Source organism: Camelus ferus, chromosome 17 (genome assembly GCF_009834535.1).
Source record: "Camelus ferus isolate YT-003-E chromosome 17, BCGSAC_Cfer_1.0, whole genome shotgun sequence".
In the NCBI taxonomy this organism is placed as follows: Eukaryota; Metazoa; Chordata; class Mammalia; order Artiodactyla; family Camelidae; genus Camelus; species Camelus ferus.
The window spans coordinates 27,123,077-27,142,877 of NC_045712.1; the positions used below are offsets into that span (position 1 = coordinate 27,123,077).

General features: G+C 38.7%; 1 protein-coding gene across 3 annotated transcripts in view; it reads left to right on the forward strand.

The window, feature by feature from the left end:
• Positions 1-1,209: 1,209 nt before the first annotated feature.
• The window catches only part of SCAP (SREBF chaperone), a 61,264-nt gene continuing 42,672 nt past the window's right edge, over positions 1,210-19,801 (forward strand). The window contains exon 1 of one of the 3 annotated variants that reach the window (XM_032458629.1): positions 1,210-1,381. The gene's annotated coding sequence lies outside the window, so the exon portion shown is untranslated. Of the gene's footprint in view, positions 1,382-1,402; positions 1,482-19,801 lie in introns of those variants that run through there. The other 2 variants (XM_032458627.1, XM_032458628.1) reach the window with 2 other exon arrangements.

Sequence of the window (19,801 nt, forward strand, 5' to 3'; positions counted from 1 at the left end):
GAAAGATTTGCTGTAGGGGCACACTAGGAGAATGGGTGGCTCATATATGAAAGACTCAAACTCCTGATGGTTTTCAGGGAAGGGTTTTTAAAGGCAACTTTTGGGGTGAGGGCTGCAGGGTGCGTGACTTTCTGATTGGTTGGTGGGGAGGTAACAGGCAGTGTTCCAGGAATCTTGTGCTCAGCCTGAAGTTACTGGCCTCCACCTGGGTGAGGGCCTTATTCTGTATCCCTTGAGGAGGAACTAGGAGTCTTTCCTTTGTTTCTGCATTCCTTCCCTTCCCTGATTAGTAACTGTTTGAATCTGCCCTTTGGAATTCAGGGAAGGTCTAAGAAGCTAAAGCCTTTTTCTTACAAACAAGAAATAAGGGACGTGGAAAGGATTTACTGGGGGGGGGGGGACACAAAGTCCCCTTGTTTTAGTCCTTTTTCTTTGATACTCCTCAATTTTGAGGGTAACAAGTGCTGGACAAGAAAGGGACTAATATTTTGACTAGAGAGGTTAATCATATAAACTCAGCAGAGGAACTTGGTTTTAGGGGGACTTGTTTTCAAGCACCTGGCACAGAACACACGCTCAGTGGACGTAGCTATTGTTATTACAACTAATACGTGTTCCACATAGAAAATGCTTATATGCCCCTGAGTAAATGGAAAAACCCCAACACCCATTACCCTCCACCCAGGGATGACCACTGACCACACATCAGCGTTACCCCAGACCCTTCTCCTTGGATTGTTTTTAACAAAAATGAGCTCATACCCTACAGCTCATTTTGAGCCTTCTTTCAAGAACGTCTTTCCACAGTAGTAAGTACTCCTAAAACTTATCCTTTTAAAAGACCTTGGGAAGCTCGTTTTATGGATGTAATTTAATCGACCCATCTGCGTTTGTTGTGTATCTCAGCTGCTTTTAGTTTTTTGCTGTTATAAAACAGGGAACCTGGGGACCCTGTGCGTGTTCTTGCTAATTCCCCAAATGTGTCGTTCAAAGCTCTGGTGCTGGGCTCGGGGCTCGGGGCTCGGGGCTCGGGGCTCGGGGCTCGGGGATCGGTGCCGGCTTCACGCCCCGCCTCCCCTGGCCCCGCCCCGGACCTCTCCCTCTGAGTTCTGTGGCCGGAGTCCGCCAGGGGGAGGGCTGGGAGCTGCGGGCAGGGGCTAACCACGCATGCGCGCGCCGCTGGGAGCACATGCGGAGGGCGGCGGGGGCGGGAGGGGAAAGGTAGGAGGTGAGAGGTGAAGGGGCGGAGAGCTGAGCGGGCGCCGGGCGGTCGGGAGCTAGAGGGCGGGCGGCACTCACCGGACCGCGCGGGCCGGGAGCGCGCACGCCGCGCCCCGCCCCCGTCCTCGCCGCCGCCACCCGGGAGCTGCTGCCGCCACAGGTACCACCGCGCGCGTCCCACTGCGTCTGCTCGCGGGCCTAGGCTCGGGCCTCTCGCCGCGCGGCCCGGGGAGTTCCGGGGTGGAGGCCGCCGAGGGCACGTGCGTGCGGGCGTGGGTGCTGTCCAGCAGCCGTGAGGGCCCCGCGGGGAGATCGCAGCCCGGAGAGGGGGTCGGGTTGCCGCGTCCCCACCCCCACCACAGCAGTGCCCCCGCCGGGGCGAGCCGCGCTACGGAACCCCTCCCCTTGACTCCGGGGACCACTGCTCCGAGAGGGGGTCGCGCCGTTGGGGCCCCTGGCCCCACCGTCCCCCGGGAAGCTGCCGGTTCCAGAACCTGCTTTTGGGCTGTCTGGGTTTTCCAGAGTGCGGGGGAGAGCACGCTGTCTGCTCTTGCTTCGTCTGCAAGATGGGATTGAGAGGCAACACGTAGCTTCTTTGCTGGTTTTGCTTGATTTCTAGCTTTCTGTTGTGCTCAAACCTAAACAATACTCACTAATGTTGCCTCTGTTGACTTTGGGTAGGTTTATTACCCCAGTATATCCTGCAGGGTCATAACGTCACGATAGCATTAGTTGCAGTGAGCCCTGGATCCAGACTTGTTTGAACCGCAGGTAGTTGCACAGGGTGGAAATGCTTTTGGCCGAGGGGAGTAGCGAGTCCCCACCTGGCAGTAGTTCCCTGATTTCGTGCCTCTTACTAACCCATCTGTGGTGAAAGAGCTGGGTGACTAAACTCCTTCCGGGGACATTGTAATAATTCTTGTGAAGAGGACATAGAAAAGGTTTCTTTAATGATGTTAGCTTTGAGTATGTTTCTGACCAAACGTTTGTGGAGTTTGGTATACAGTGACTGTATTGGTTTGCTGCCATCTCAGGGTATTGTGCCAAACACTGAAGCTTTTATAAGGGAGTCAGGGTCAAGGGTATCTAGTTAGCGCTGAGCGTATTTCAGGTGTTCTTCAGTGATGCCTAATTGACGACCTGTATCTTTTTAATGTATGCTGGTAAAGTTTAGGTTTTAGGTGTTTTACACATTGGCAGCATTCCTCTGGGGACAAGAAAAACCACAAAATATGTATACATTTATCTCCATATTAATTCTTTAGGTCATTTGTTGAAGTTGAAAGAATTACATTTCATTTATTATGAACTAGTCTGGTGTTTGAGAGCTCTCTGTTTTCTTTTGCTGTTGTGGCAAAAACAGCACCTCTCCAGGGGTCTCCATGTGCTTTATTTATTATTTTTTATTTATGTATATGTTTATTGAAGTATAATCAGTTTACAATGCTGTCAGTTTTTGGTGTACAGCACAATACTTCAGTCATACAGGAACATATACATTCGTTCTTACATTCTTTTTCATCATAGATTGCTACAAGATATTGAATATGGTTCCCTGTACTATACTGTATTAACGTGTTGTTTATCTATTTTATATATATTAGTATCTGCAAATCTCGAACTCCCAATTTATCCCCTGCCCCGTAACCATTAGTTTGTTTTCTATGTCTGTAAGTCTGTTTGTTTTGTAAATAAGTTTGTTTGTCTTTTTTTTTTTTTAGATTCCACATATGAGTGATATGTGGTATTTTTCTTTTTCTGTCTGGCTTACTTCACTTAGAATGACATTCTCCAGGTCCATCCATGTTGCTGCAAATGACATTATTTTATTCTTTTTTTATGGCTGAGTAGTATTCCATTGTATAAATATACCACAACTTCTTTATCCAGTTGTCTGTTGATGGACATTGAGGTGGTTTCCATGTCTTGGCTATTGTAAGTAGTGCTGCTATGAACATTGGGGTGCATGTGTCTTTTTGAATTAAGGTTCCCTCTGGATATATGCCCAGGAGTGGGATTGCTGGATCATATGGTAAATCTATTTTTAGTTTTTTGAGGACTCTCCATACTGTTTTCCATAATGGCTGCACCAAACTACATTCCCACCAACAACGTAGGAGGGTTCCCTTTTCTCCACAGCCTCTCTAGCATTTATTGTTTGTGGAGTTTTGAATGATGGCCATTCTGCCTGGTGTGAGGTGATACCTCAGTGTAGTTTTGTTTTGCATTTCTTGGATAATTAGCAATATTGAGCATTTTTTCATGTGCCTATTGGCCATTCATATGTCTTCCTTGGAGAATTGCTTGTTTAGGTCTTCTGCCCATTTTTGGATTGGGTTGTTTGTTTTTTTCTTATTAAGTTGTATGAGTTGTACTGTAGATTGAAGCCCTTGTCTGTCTCATCTTTTGCAAATATTTTCTCCCATTCTTAGGTTGTCTTTTTGTTTTGCTTATGGTTTCCTTTGCTGTGCAGAAGTTTACAAGTTTAATTAGGTCCCATTTGTTTATTTTTGCTTTTCTTTCTATTGCTTGGGTAGACTGCTCTAGGAGAACATTGCTGAGATTTATGTCGGATAATGTTTTGCCTATGTTTTTTTCTAAGAAGTTTATATTGTCTTGTCTTATGTTTAAGTCTTTAAGCCATTTTGAGTTTATTTTTGTGTGTGGTGTGAGGGAGTTCTATGTGCTTTATAATCACTGCTTTAGGACCCCTCCGCGCCCATTATCTAGTTTACTCTCTGGAGGTGGGTATAAAAAATCTACTCCTAGTTTATGGCTAGAAGATGGAGGTGTAAAGATTGTGACCTGCTTGAGGTCATATATGAACAAGTAAACTGTCCAATTGGGAAGTGAACCATACCTGTGGGGGTGCACATGCATTTATTAACATTTGGTGGTAGACTTTAGGGGTGCTTATTCTCTTAGTATGACATGAAGGTGTCCCAAGAGTCCTGTAACGACACTTTGGTTTATGTGCTATTTGCTTACCCTTACTGTCAGTGGCCATTTGCTGGCCACCAGTGTTAGTGTGACTGGCTCTGACAGGTACTTCATGTATACTTTGGGTCATCACTCCCATTGAACAGATGAGAAGATTCCCCCTCATAGAGAAGCTGGGTTGCCAGGGTCACCCAGCTTGTCATTGGCAATCAGGCCTTCAGCCCAGGTCTGCCAGCCTCCACCAGCTGGCTACTTCCACTGGAACTTGCTCTATTCCTGAGTTGGCCACTGAAACAAAGTCCAGGTGCCCTGTTTTGCCACCTGAAGTAGGGATTCTGGGTAGAATATTTATTGAGTAGTTGTGTTGTCTATGTTCTGTGCTAGGTGCTCTAATAACAGCTTATCTCACTTAATCATCCTAATAACCAGGGGAGAAGACACTCTTATCACTCCCTGTACTGATTAGTTTTAGAGATGTTACCTGACTGGCTCTGGGCCACCTGTTGAGTTAAAGGCAGAGGCCAGGTGCAAACCCAGGTTTGTCTGACAACACAGTCCATGCTATTATACTGTTATTGTACGTTTTGGCTCCACAGTCTTCTCCACTGCTTACCAAGTGAGAAGTAGCAGAAGAGGGTGTTAGGAGGGGCTCACAGTCTTTAAGACATGAGCCTGCTGTGACTCCCTTTGCCTGACAAAGCAATAGAGCTGCTCTTTTCTATCCCCCCCTCCCAAAAAAAGAAAAAAAGGAAGCGGTTGTTAGGGGTGAAGGGAGGAACCCAGTATCACAGACTTGAGTCAGAGATGGTTGAACTCAGCAGGAAGGAGACACTAATTGGGCCACCATATTTGACAGCTTCCACTTGAGTGGTCAGGGGTGCTGCCTGAGAATGCATGCAGGTTGCTGGGCCATGCAGCTTTGTAGTAAACTCCAAAGAAGGGTGTGTAAGCATCAAGGGTGGATGTGGGTCTCAGGAAAAAAAGTTAAAACCAATCTTTGTTTTTATTTCAGCCTTATTTAATTTAATTTATTTGTTTATTGGGGGATAACTAGGTTTATTTGTTTACTTTAAATGAAGGTACTGAGGATTGAACCCAGGACCTCTGCATGCTAGGCACACACTTGACTACTGAGCTATACCTTACCCCCAAAGCCTTATTTAATTTTTATTATGTATTTTATAATATATACTATGTCACAGTAGTACATATGTAATTTATGTATAAATATTATCACAGTAGGACATATATATATAATTTATGTATAAGTATACATATATTGGGGATATATACTTGAATTTTTGTTGTTGGGGGTTCATATCAAAAACATTAACAAACCACTTGTTCATTTGCTGTTTAGCAATTTCTGAATGCAGGAAGTATGTGAGGTGTTGTGCTGTTTCTTCCTGAGTTGGAAGTCTAGTGAAGTTCAGTGTGATTTCACATCATCAGAGAAAGGGTATTTCATATTAATAACCAATTATAAGTTATTTTAAAAATTGCAGTCAGTGTGAAAGAGATCTGGTATTTCACTAGTCTTTATGTCTCAAATATAGTATCAATCTTAAGTTTCAAGCTACAGTGATTAATTTGGCCCTTTAGAAGTTAAAATTTTGTTGAATCTCTTCTGTTTTAAACATGTCACTTCAGTCTGAAACCAGAGAGACTATTCAGTTTACGCAGTTATGGCAGTTGTAATAGTTGTAGTTGTGCTATTCCCTAAGCTTAGAGTATTTTCAAATCATTTAAACACTGAAATTCCAAATACACTGATTCCTCATCACTTTTTACAAACTGGATTCTTCAGCTCATTCCACTGCAGTAGTTAGTGCATTCTTTTAAAATGAGCAGTTCTAGAATTCTACGTAATTTAAAAAATATCTTTATCATCTTCCAGCTTATCATTTCACAATTGAATAGATTAGTGTTTGTTCCAAGGAGTTTAGGTTAAAATAACAAAATGGGTTTTGAGCAAGAAATATATTTTCTTAACTGTATAAACTGTTTTTATCTAGATGAAACATCATTACTTCGCAACAGTGGTTCTCAAACCTCAGTGTGGATCAGAATACATGGAGGGATTGTTTTAATCCAACCGCCAGAAGCTGTAGGTCAGAGGTAGTTCCTGGAATTTGAATTTCAAACAAGTTGCCAGGTACTGCTACCCTCAGGCCTAGGGAATCGTACTTTGAGAGACATGGCTCCAAAACCAGAGCAGGATGTCAGTGCTTACAGGTTTCACCCTGAATCTCATCAGTGTTAGTCAGTCTTATAAGTATCATTGTCCCCGACTAAACGATTATGTGACTTAACATTTTTTCGACTGCACAGTGGTGCCAAAGTGATCATGCATTTTCATAGAAACCATACTCCAAATTTTGAATTTTTGGTCTTTTTTTCTGGGCTAGTGATAAGCGGTACATACTTTTTCTCGAGATGCTGGACAGCGGCATCGAGCCGCAGCTCCCAGCCAAGAGAGTAAACACAGTCATGAGAGTAAACAACTGATTGACTGACAGCCATTCTGTACCCAGACAACCATTTTGTTTTTCACTTTCAGTACAGTATTCAATAAATTACATGAGATAGTCAATATTTTGTTATAAAATAGAGTTTGTGTTAGATGATTTTGCCCAGCTGTAAGTGCTCTGAACATATCTAGGTAGGCTAGGTTAACCTATGATGTTCAGCTGGTTGGGTGTATTAAATGCATTTTCAACTTATGATATTTACAACCTAGGATGGGTTTATCAGGATGTAACCCCATTGTAAATCGGGGAAAATCTGTATGTAACTGGCTTTTTGTTTTTAGTCAATTTTCTCCTTATTTTTAGATGATGTCATAATTAAGATTGTACTATCAATTATAGTGCTATTTCTATTTTTCTTGCGGCTTCCAAGTTTCTTGAGGGTTTAGACATTTAAAAAAAATTCAATTCATCCATGTTGAATAAAAGTTAACATGCACGTGCACGCGCACACACGAAGTTTAGATTGTCTGTAATCCCAGTGGTAAACACTTGCAGGCTTCTTCTCCGGGTTCTTTCTTGCTCATTCTCCTGTTCTCTCTTCTCTCACTGTATAATGGGATCATACAGTTGTAGCCATTTTCTGTTATTGTGTGAACATCTTTTCATGTGTACAACTATTCCATTTTTTTTAAACATAAAATCTCATTTATTTTTATGTTTTCCATTGACTTTCTCCTTAAGCAGCCTTGTCCAAACCAGCTTGCTGCATTTGGCTGTGAGCTTGGGTTGCACCTTTCAGAAGACTACACTGTCACTCAGAAGGTCTTCAGTCGTGGTCTTTCTCCTCTTCAGCAATCTTCAGTACCTCCCAACTCTCCTGATCTGCCCTACGCTGGCCTACCCAACACTCCTTCCCTCTACCAGGCCATATTTATGCCACCTCATCTCCATGGGGTGATTAGTTTCCTTCTTTTGGGCCTGAGCCCTGGTTGGGTTCATTTTCACTTGTCACCCCAGTGACAGTGACTGTTAGAAACATCAAGACCTGCCTGCCTTTAGCAGGCAGTGGAGAGTGTTGCATCTCATATTCTTGTCAGGGAGGTTAATCTTGAGTGCTTCACCTCCCAAAAGCTATCCTGAGCTAAAGTGTAGTAAACAGCATCCATGGGATTGTGCTGGAGCATGCCTCAGTGCTCCTGTTCAGGCAGTGTTTTATCTTTGAATGAAAGTGGATCATTAGGAAGCAGCATCCTTCTGGCCTTATTCCAGTTGTTTTTTACTAAGCTCACTTTGCATGTCTCCATCAGCTTGCATTAAGATCTATATATGAAGTCCTCAAGAAAATCTGTGAAGCCAGTTAGAAATTTCCTTCAGATCCAGTGCTTGGAATGGTCGTGCTTCTTCTGAACTGTTGGCTCAGTTTTGTTTAAACTGTAGTGTAAACTGTGTCAATAATGGTTCCCTCTTTGCCTTGGCCCCTAGGGAAGCTCAGAGTCTCATTTGTATTCAGAGCCCTCTGGCTTATGTTTTCTGCATTAACCTTACTTTTGGCTTGTAACATTGTTTTTAATGGCTAGATATTTTACTCTTTCTCTTAAATTTTACCTTAAAATAAGAAACACATTTCATCCCTATTCTAAGCATTACTGTGGTTATATTCTTGTAGCCAAATCTTTGTTCCCATCCTAGTTCCTTTCATTTTTTGTACACTTAAATTACTCTGAGCCTTACTTTCCCCTGCCCCCTCCTGTGTACTCATTCTTTTTTGTTGTTGTTCCATTCTTTTTATTGTGGTAAATACACATGACAAAATTTATCATCTTAACCATTTTTAAGTATACAGTTCAGTGAAAGTAAATACGTTCATAATTTTTTGCAACATCACCACCATTCTCTCCGTATCTCTTTTTACCTCTCAAAACTGAAACTATCCCCATTAAACAGTCACTCCTCATTCTCTCCTCTCCCAATCCCTGGCAACAACCATTCTACTTTCTATCTCTAAGTATATCATAGAAGTGGAATCATACAGTATTAGTCCTTCTGTGAATGGCTTATTTCATTTAACATAATGTCCTCATGGTTCACCCATGTTGTAGCATGTATCAGAATTTCCTTCCTTTTTAAGGCTGAATAATTTTCCGGAGTATGTGTATACCACATTTTGTTTATCCATTCATCTGTTGATGGACATTCAGACTGTTACCACCTTTTGGCTATTGTACACAATGCTGCTATGAACATAGGTGTACAAATATTTGTTCAAGTCCTTGATTTCAGTTCTTTTGGGTTTATATAGAAGTGAAATTGCTAGGTTGTATGGTAATTCTGTTAGATTCATTTTTTGAGAACCACCATACTATTTTCCACAGAGGCTATACCATTTTACCCCCTTACCAGCAATGCACAAGGGTTCCACTTTCTTCACATCCTTGTCAACACTTGCTATTTTCTGTTGTTTTGACAGTAGCAATACTAATGGATATGAGGTGATATCTCATTGTATTTTGGGGGGGGTTGTAAACAGACGTCTTCAAGATCACTTAAAAAGCAACACAGTAAGTGATTACATTGTATAGATCTCAACTATTCACTAAGAACAAATTTTAATAACTTTCTTTTTTAAAATATATTCTTACTGAAGGATAGTTTACAATGTTGTATCAATTTCTGGTGTATAGCACAATATTTCAGTCATATAGGAACATGCATTCATTCTCATATTCTTCTTCACCATAGGTTACTACAAGATATTGAATATGGTTCCCTGTGCTATACAGTATAAACTTGTTGTTTATCTATTTTGTATATATTAGTATCTGAAAATCTCGACCTCCCAGTTTATCCCTTCCCACCCCCTTCCCCCTCCTGGTAAGTTCGTTTTCTATATCTGTGAGTCTGTTTGTTTTGTAAATAAGTTTGTTTGTCTTTTCTTTTTTTTTTTTTTAGGCTCCACACGTGAGTGATATCATGTGTTATTTTCCTTTGTCTGACTTACTTCACTTAGAATGACATTCTCCAGGTCCATCCATGTTGCTGCAAATGGCATTATTTTATTATTTATTATGCCTAAGTAGTATTCCATTGTATAAATATACCACAACTTCTTTCTTTATCTAGTCATCTGTTGGTGGACATTGAGGTGGTTTCCATGTCTTGGCTATTGTAAGTAGTGCTGCTATGAACATTGGGGTGCATGTGTCTTTTTGAATTAAGGTTCCCTCTGGATATATGCCCAGGAGTGGGATTGCTGGATCATATGGTAAATCTATTTTTAGTTTTTTGAGGACTCTCCATACTGTTTTCCATAATGGCTGCACCAAACTACATTCCCACCAACAGTGTAGGAGGGATTCCCTTTTCTTCACAGCCTCTCCAGCATTTATCGTTTGTGGAGTTTTGAATGATGGCCATTCTGCCTGGTGTGAGGTGATACCTCAGTGTAGTTTTGATTTGCATTTCTTGGATAATTAGCAATATTGAGCATTTTTTCATGTGCCTATTGGCCATTCATATGTCTTCCTTGGAGAATTGCTTGTTTAGGTCTTCTGCCCATTTTTGGATTGGCTTATTTGTTTTTTCTTATTAAGTTGTATGAGCTGTTTATATATACTGTAGATTGAGCCCTTGTCTGTCTCATCTTTTGCAAATATTTTCTCCCATTCTGTAGGGGTTTTTTTGTTTTGCTTATGGTTGCCTTTGCTGTACAAAAGCTTATAAGTTTAATCAGGTCCCATTTGTTTATTTTTGCTTTTCTTTGTATTGCTTGGTAGACTGCCCTAAGAGAACATTGCTGAGGTGTATGTCAGATAATGTTTTGCCTGTGTTTTCTTCTAGGAGATTTATATTGTCTTGTCTTATGTTTAAGTCTTTAAGCCATTTTGAGTTTATTTTTGTGTGTGGTGTGAGGGAGTATTCTAACTTCATTGATTTACATTCACCATGCTGTTTTGATTACTGTAGCTCTGTAGTATTGTCTGAAGTCTGGGAGGGTTATTCTTCCAGCTTCATTCTTTTTCTTCAGTAATGCTTTGGTAATACTGGGTCTTTTGTGAGTCCATATAAATTTTAGGATTTTTTGTTCTAGTTCTGTGAAAAATGTCCTGGGTAATTTGATAAGGATTGCATTAAAGCTGTAGATTTCTTTGGGTAGTATGGCCATTTTAACAATATTAATTCTTCCCATCCAAGAACATGGGCTATCTTTCCATTTGTTTAAGTCATCTTTAATTTCCTTAGTCATTGTTTTGTAGTTCTCCACATATAAGTCTTTCACTTCCTTGGTCAGATTTATTCCTAAGTATTTTAAAGAATAGTTTTCTTAATAGTATACAAGTGAGTACTTATGACCTGAGATAACGTATCCACTGACAGCATCATATATGTATTCAGAAAGATACCTTCAATGAGTAAGGCAGATGTCAGAAGTGTACTCTAGAAGAATACGAGCCTAGAAAAAAGCAGCATTTTAAAATCTCATTTTACATGTGTATTTTAAATTTTATAGTATAAACAATTTAACAATTAAATATCATAACTCTAGAGTTGACCATTTTATCAATATTCCTAAAGTTCATATACTCAAGTTGGTCTTAAAAATCTATAAAAATTCTTCTTATAATTTAAATGGTAAATACTGCCTTAAATTTTTGTTTGTACAGCTTATAAAATGGATGAAAGAGATTGTGGAAAAGATTTCTAATAAATTGATTTAAGGTAGCAGCAATATGTGCTTAAGGATCTGCTTAAATTCACCTGAAGGAAGAAGTTACGAGTTTATCTTCTGAACGACACAACCTAGTGTTGATTGTACACAGTCTCAAATTACTGGTTCCCTGCTCCCCTTCAGATTGCTGAATCCTGCCTACCGATATGTTTGCAGATGAACAGGAGTCAGGTTTGATGTAGTTCATTGGTTTTAAATGCCAAATGCTCTGACATTAGCACTGTCCTGGATGCAGAGCAAGCGCTATTCTAGTAATATTTCTGAGGTATTTGCAGTGGTTGCCACTGACTCATTGTAGTTTTGATTTGCATTTCCCTAATGATTAGTGATGCTGAGCATCTTTTCATGTCTTTATTAGCCACTTGTGTATCCTCTTGGGAGAGATGACTATTCAAGTCCTTTGACCATTTTTGAATAAGGTTGTTTGTTTTTTGTTGTTGTTGCCAAGTTGTAGGAGTTTTTTATATTCTGGATATTAATTCCCTATTAATATGTTTTTCAAATATTTTCTCATATGTCTTCATTTTGTTCATATTTTGATGCACAAAATGGTTAATTTTTATGAAATCTAATTTGTCTATTTTTTAAAATTTTGTTACCTGTACTTTATGTCATATACAAGAAATACTTGCAAAATCCAGTATCATGATGCTTGTACCCTATGTTTTCTTTTAAGAGTTTTATAGTTTTAGCTTTTTGTTTAGGTCTTTAATCAATTCTGAATTAATTTTTGTATATGGTGTAAGTAAGGGTCCACCTTAACTTTTTTGCATGTGGCTATCCAGTTTTCCCAGTAACATTTGTTGCAAAAAGTGTTCCAAGGAGAAGGGCCCCAGGTGAACCTCATCTCTTGGCTCTCTTTGGTACTCTTCCTCTCACAAACAGCTCTTTTGCACATTTTGTGTTTGGAATGGAACCATCTTCCATGAAACACTTATATTAAAAGCTCCTGAGATAGCAATAAAATGGAGACTCATCACACATCCACTTTGGGGTAAGCTCTCAAGAACTGTGGTGCCTTCCAGCAGACCACATTTCCATCAAGAAAATAGGCAAGGGGCCTCCATTCTGTGTCGCCTGGCTGTGCCCACGTATGGCTGAGAGCAGAGGCTGGTCCTGGCCATACTGCTACCAGGTAGGACAGGCTCAGGCCTCTCTCCCCCTGGGCCAAAGGTCTTAGCTTGTGAAATGGCAGGGCTGCCCCATTGAGCTCCTGGGTTGTTTCTAGCTCTAAAACAAATTCTCTGCTCATGTTCTTATCAGTGGTCAGTTCAGTCCCTTTGTTGGTCATTGCTGGCCAAGTCAAGAGGGAATAAAAAATTAGGTAGCCGGCATTGTGGAAGAAAATCTTTAACGTATTTGTTGATGCTCAGTTGTGAAGAGGGTTGATATCCTCTGCGTGGTTACTTGCGACAACCATCACAACCAATTAATGTAATCTGGTCTTCCTTCAATCCAGATATTGCTGTGGCATCCCAACAATTATTCTAAATGTGGCAGTTATCATCCTCTTGAATATGTTTCTTTTCAGGCTTCATATTCTCCAAAATCAGCTTTCATTCATTAACTGAAACTCCTTTCCTTTTTCAATATCCTTAGCTAAGTCTGCTAAAAATTCTTCCAGCTTCTTTGGCTAATTTTGATGCTTAGAGAAGCAGAATTTCACGTGCCGATCATTGATCCACTTTGCAGAGTAACTTTCAGAAAAATCTTCTTTCCCCCAGAGATGAATTGTTTGCACCAATGGACTAGTTTAGTGAATAGACCTGCAGTGACTTTCCTCTAGACACCAAATGAGGTTCTGGGTGTTCTAGGGAACACAGGTGATTCAGCTGTGACCTTCTCCCAAGAGGGACCACAGTCGATCAGGGGAGGCTGAGAAAGTCAGAAAATACACAGGGCAGGGTGGAAATACAGAAGCTCAGAGTGGAAGGCTTCCCTGCTTCTACAGGGAAACATTAATTACTTTATAATTTTAGCTTTTCTGTGCAGTACTGCATTCACGTAGCACGAAATTTAAAAGGTGCAACAGGGTATGCACAGGAACATTTCCCTTCCATCTAGCCCTTGGCCACCAGATCCTTTCCCCAGAGGCAGCCAGTGTTACAAGTTCTCGAGTGTCAGTTCAGGGCTGTTCTGTGCATAATACAAATACACAGAGAGCTCTTTTCTTTTACATGAAAGTAGCACACTTTATCCCTTGCTTTCTTCTGTTTGTTTGTGATAGCTCATTATTAGTACATAAGAGCTTTCTCATTGTATTTTACAACTGGATAATATTCCATTGTCAGGATGTACCTTAGTTTATTTAGCCAGAGCTCTGTTGATGGACATATAAGATGGTTTTAGATTTTGCTAATGCAGACACCACTGAGTAACATTCTGTATGCACCAGTCCATGTGTGGCCAGGTGCCTCTTTGCGGTCACTTACCTGAGGCAGGAGTGCTGGGTTGGTGAGAATGTGCTTTTGTGGGTTTGATAGCTCTTGCCAGATAAATGTCTGTAGAGGTTTTGTCCACATACGTTCTGCAGCTGTGTGGGGCAGTGCCTGTTTGTCCACACCCTCACCAACACTACGGTACCTTAATCTTTGCCAGTTTGATAGGTGAAAAAATCGTTTCTCTGTAGATTTTTTCCCCCCAAACTTCTTAGTTCAGCTGACAGAAAGTTAAAAGAATAATAGAATGAATGCTCATGTTATATCAGGGGTAGTTTTTTAAGGTTGAAGGACCATTTCTGTTTTCCTTTCTGTGAAAAACCTGTTTGTATTCTTTGACTGTTTTTCTGTTGGGCTTTGGTGTTTTTTAATTGATTTTGTAAAAATTGTTTTATATAAAAGAACTTTGCATTTTGTTAGTGATATGAATTACAGTTACATTTTTGTAGACTGCTATTTATCTTTTTACTTAGGATGGTTTTGTCATGAAAAAAATTTGGTTTTTAATTGGGTCATATTTGTTTGCCTTTTAAGATTCCTGGATACCTAGAAAGATCGTCCCTAGTAGAAGAGTATGAAGAATTATCCTGTGGTTTCTTAAAGTACTTTTTGTGTTTCATTTTTTACCTTTTAGTCTTTTATACATTTGGAATTTGTTTTGGTGTGAGGTGTGAATCCGACTTAATTTTTTCCAATTGGCCACCTATTTGTTGTAACACTTTTTATTGAACAATTCATCTTTTTCCACTTGTTTAAATAGCTCTTATCATTTACTATATATGATATACTTTATCACATATGTATTTGCGTTTATTTCTAGACTTTCTGTTGTGTACATTAATCCATGTTTTAATGGTTGGTACCATATTTCTTTCATTACCCTAGCTTTATAGCATGTTTTGATATTTGGTAAAGTTAATTTTCATTTGTTACCTGATTTTTCAGAACTTTTCCTGACTATTTTTGTTTTTCTATATGAACTTTAAAGTAAGTTTGTCTAGTTTTAAAAGTCCTGTTTATTTTCACTGGGGCATTTTTAGGTTCATGTTGGAAGAGTGACATTTTGGTGATGAGTCTTCTCCACTAAGGAAATTGCATTCCTTTCTCTTTGCGTCTTCTCTTATTTTTGAGAGATTTCTTGACATTTCTTGTCAAGTTTGTTCTCAGGTCTTTTTTGTTTGTTTTTAGCGCTGAAGTGTTACATCTTTTACCTACTTGATGATATATGTGAGGGCATTGATTTCTATATATTAATTTCTGTTACCTTACCTGATTCTTTTATCAACTGGAAGAGGTTTCCAGTTGATTCTCTTGGATTTAAAAAAAAATTTATTTCTATTTATTTATTTACTTGCTCATTTATTTACTTAAATTTTGTTGGAGGGGAGGTAATTAGGTTCATTTATTTATTTAATGGAGGTACTGGTGATTGAACCCAGGAGCTTGTGCATGCTAGACATGCAGTCTACCACTGAGCTATACCTCCCACCCGATTCTCTTGGATTTTTTTGGTATGTAATATCATCTGCAAATAATGATAATTTAACCTTTTTTTCACCCAATTGTATATCTGTGTTGCCTATGTTCTTTCTGTTGCCTAATTGTGATGGTAATACCTCCACAACTAGTAAATAGTGGTGGTGAAGAGCATAGCTTTTTGTGGCCTCTAACTTTGGTGGGAATTCTAGTATGTTTCCATTTGGCTTGATTTTAGCTTTGAGGTTGAGAAGCATGTAAATATGCTGCATCCAGGGCAGCTTGCGACCGTGTCTGAGGACGGGCAACACAAGACTTAAGAAACAAAGAGACAAAGTAAAGAGCAAAGATGGGACCAGGGGACTCAAGATCTCGTGGATCTAGAGTGCCAAAAGCCTGGTCAACATCATATTTATTAGGAGTATACAGCTCAGAAAAATACTCGATCAAAGAGGTGGGGCTTTAGATATTTCATGCAATAAGCACTAAATTCTGCTTGCTGGTTAACTGATTAATTTCAGGCCTATCCCTTCCAGAAACAATCACCCTCCTAGGGGTATGAAAATTTTCTAAGTCTGTCCTGTTATTGCCTCTGGGACATCTCGAGATAGCAAATACTTCCCTCAGGTTAAACAGCATGCTTTCATGCCAGAACGAAGTTCTGGCTTTCCAGGACCATTGTTTTACCCTAAGGAAATATCTGCCCTCCTTCATGCCCTTATGGTCAATCTCAGGATTTCTCCTTACAAATTTTCTTTAGCGTAATATGTGCTATAGGTCATGTACTGCGTAAAACATTAAAACTAAGCAAGCACATGCATTTTAAGGAAGTAAGTGTGAATATAATATTTTAAGCTCATGGAAATTTAGATGAGGCTTGCTTTCCAGCTGCTTGTTTCCCAGCATAAATATGTAGTTGAAGTCTGTATCTTACTATATATTTTTTAATGTAAATCTGTAGGTAAATATTTACCAAGCATCTATCTATTCTTATTTTATTAAAATTATTTTATTTAATTTTTCAGCTTTCTTGAAGTACAAGTAACAAATAAAATTGTACATATTTAAAGTGTACATGATGATTTGACACATGTATATTTTGTGAAATGATTACCACTGTCAGGTTAATTAACACATCCATCAGCTGACTTTTCTTTTCCTTTTTTTGGTAGTGAGAATACTTACAATCTACTCTCTCAGCAAATTTCAAGTACAACAGTATTATTAACTACAGTCACTGTGCTGTACGTTAGATCCCCAGAGCTTATTCATCTAATAAATGAAGGCTTCTACCCTTTGACCAGCCTCTCTCCATCTCCCCCAGGCCCTGGTAACCACCATTCTATTCTCTGTTTCTATGAGTTGGACACTTTTTATTCTTAAGATTCCACATATAAGGGAGATCATATATTTGTCTTTCTATTTCTGTCTAATTTCACTTACCATCATGGCCTCTAGGGTCTTCTGAGTTGTTGCAAATGGCTGGATTTCCTTCTTTCTCATGACTAAATAATATTCTATTGTACACACACACATACACCCCACATCTTCTTTAGCCATTTATCTATTGATGGACAGTTAGGTTGTTTCCATAGCTTGGCTATTGTGAATAATTCTGCGGTGAACATAGGCGTGCAAATATCTCTTCAAGATTTCATTTTCTTTGAATGTATACCCAGAAGTGGAATTGAGGAATCATATGGTAGTTTGACTTTTAATTTTTTTGAGGAACCTCCATACTGTTTTCCATAATGGCTATACCAATTTACATTCCCACCAACAGTGTATAAGGATTCCCTTTTCTCCACATCCTTGCCAGTGTATGTTACCTGCTGTCATTTTTTTTTTTTTTTTTTTTTTTTTAGTGAAAGCCATCCTAACAAGTGTGGGGTGATATCTCATTATGGTTTTGATTTGCGTTTTCCTGATGATTAGTGGTGTTGAGCATCTTTTCATGTACCTGTTGGTCATTTGTATGTCTTTTTTTGAAAAATTTCTATTCTGGTCCTTGCACATTTTTTAAATCAAGTTATTTATATGGTTTTTGTTTTGTTTTGCTATTGAGAGATTTATGTTTGGATATTAATCCCTTATCAAATATATGGTTTGCAAGTTTTTTCTCCCATTCTGTAGATTGTCTTTTCATTTTATTGATTATTTCCTTTGCTTTGCAGGACCTTTTAATGCAACGTAGTTTTGTTTTCCTTTTTGTTTGCTTTTTTTTTTCCTTGAAGTATAGTCAGTTTACAATGTTGTGTCAATTTCTGGTGTACAGCACATTGCTTCAGTCATACATGAATATACGTATATTCATTTTCATGTTCTTTTTCACCATGAGCTACTACAAGATATCAACTATAGTTCCCTGTGCTATACAGTGTAAATTTGTTTGTTTATTTTATATATACCAGTCAGTATCTGCAAATCTCGAACTCCCAATTTATCCCTTCCCACCCTCTTTCCCTTTGGTAACCATAATTTGTTTTCTATGTCTGTGAGTCTGTTTCTGTTTTATATATAAGTTCATTTGTTTGCTTTTTTCCCTGTTCTTTTGGTGTCATGTACAAATATCATTGCCAAGATTGACGGCAGGAGCTTTTTCTCTGTTTTCTTCTAGTATTTTTATGGTTTTAGATTTTACATTTAAGTCTTCAATCCATTGTAAGGTAACTTTTATGAATTGTGCAAGATAGGGATCCAGTTTTATTCTTTGGCAGGTGGATAGCCTATTTTCCCAACACCATTTATTGAAGAAACTGTTCTTCATTGTGTGTATATATATGTGTATTTTTAAATTGAAATACAGTCAGTTACAATGTGTCAGTTTCCAGTGTACAGCACAGTGTCCCAGACATACATATACATATATATATTTGTTTTCATATTCTTTTTTCATTAAAGATTATTACAAGATATTGAATATAGTTCCCTGTGCTATACAGAAATTTGTTTTTATCTGTTTATATGTGTAGTGGCTAATATTTGCAAATCTCAAACTCCCAAATCTATCCCTTCCCACACACTTTCCCCCAGTAACCAGAAGATTGTTTACTATGTCTGCAAGTCTCTTTCTGTTTTGTAGATGAGTTCATTAGTGTCCTCTTTTTTTCTTTTTTTTTAGATTCCACATATCAGTGATACCATATGGTATTTTTCTTTCTCTTTCTGGCCATTGTGTATTTTTGATGCCTTGTCAAAGATTAGTTAACCCTACATGTGTAGGTTTATATCTGGGCTTGCTTTTGTGTTGCATTGGTCTGTGTGTCTGTTTTTATGCCAGAACCATACTGTTTTGATTCCTGTAGCTTTCTTAATGTAACTTAAAATTGGGAAGTATGATGCCTCTAGCTTTGTTGTTCTTTCTAAAATTGCTTTGGCTGTTGGGGGTCTTTTGTGGTTCCATACAAATTTTATAATTATTTTTTCTGTTTCTGTGAAAAATGCCAGTGGAATTTTGATAGGGGTTGCATTGAATCTGTAGATTGCTTTGAGTAGTATGGATATTTTAACATTTATTCTTCCAATCCATGAACTTAAGATATTTTAAAATTTATGTCTTTCTCAATTTCTTTCATTAGTGTCTTACAGTTTTCAGTGTACAGGTCTTTCACTTCCTTGGTTAAATTTATACCTAAGTATTTTATTCTTTTTGATGCTATTGTAAATAGGTTTGTTTCCTTAATTTTTTTTTCTGATAGTTTGTTGTTAGTATATAGAAATGCAACTGACTTTTGTATATTGATTTTATATCCTACAACTTTCCTGAATTTCTTTATTAGTTTGAGCAGTTCTTTGCTGGAGTTTAGGACATCAGATTATGTCATCTGCAAGCAGAGATAATTTTATTTCTTCCTTTCCAATTTGAATATTAATTTTTTTTCTTGCCTAATTTCTCTGGCTAGGATTTCCAGTCCTATGTTGCATAGAAGTGGCAAGAGTGGGCACCCTTGTCTTCCTGTTCTTAGGGGAAAAGCTTTGAGCTTTTCACCATTGATTGTGATGTTGGCTGTGGGCTTGTCATATATGGTCTTTACTATGTTGAGGTACTTCCTTCTATGCCCAATTTGTTTTTTGTTTTTGTTTTTTGCAGGGGGAGGTAATTAGGTTTATTTATCTATTTATTATGGAGGTACTGGGCATTGAACCCAGGACCTCATGCATGCTAGGTATTCACTCTACCACTGAGCTATACCCTGCCCCTCAATACCAATTTGTTGAGAGTTTTTATCATGAAAGAATGTTGAACTTTGTCAGATACTTTTTCTGCATTTGTTGAGATGCTCATATGATTTTTATCCTTCTTTCTGTTAATATGGCATGTCACATTTACTGATTTACATGCGTTGAACCATCCTTGTATCCCAGGAGTAAATCCAGCTTGACCATAGTGTGTGATCTCTTTAATGTACTGTTGAATTCAATTTACTAAGATTTTGTCGAGGATTTTCACATCTGTTTTCATCAGGGACGTTGGCCTGTAGTTTTCTTTTCTTGTAGTGTCCTTGTCTGGCTTTGGTATCAGGGTAATG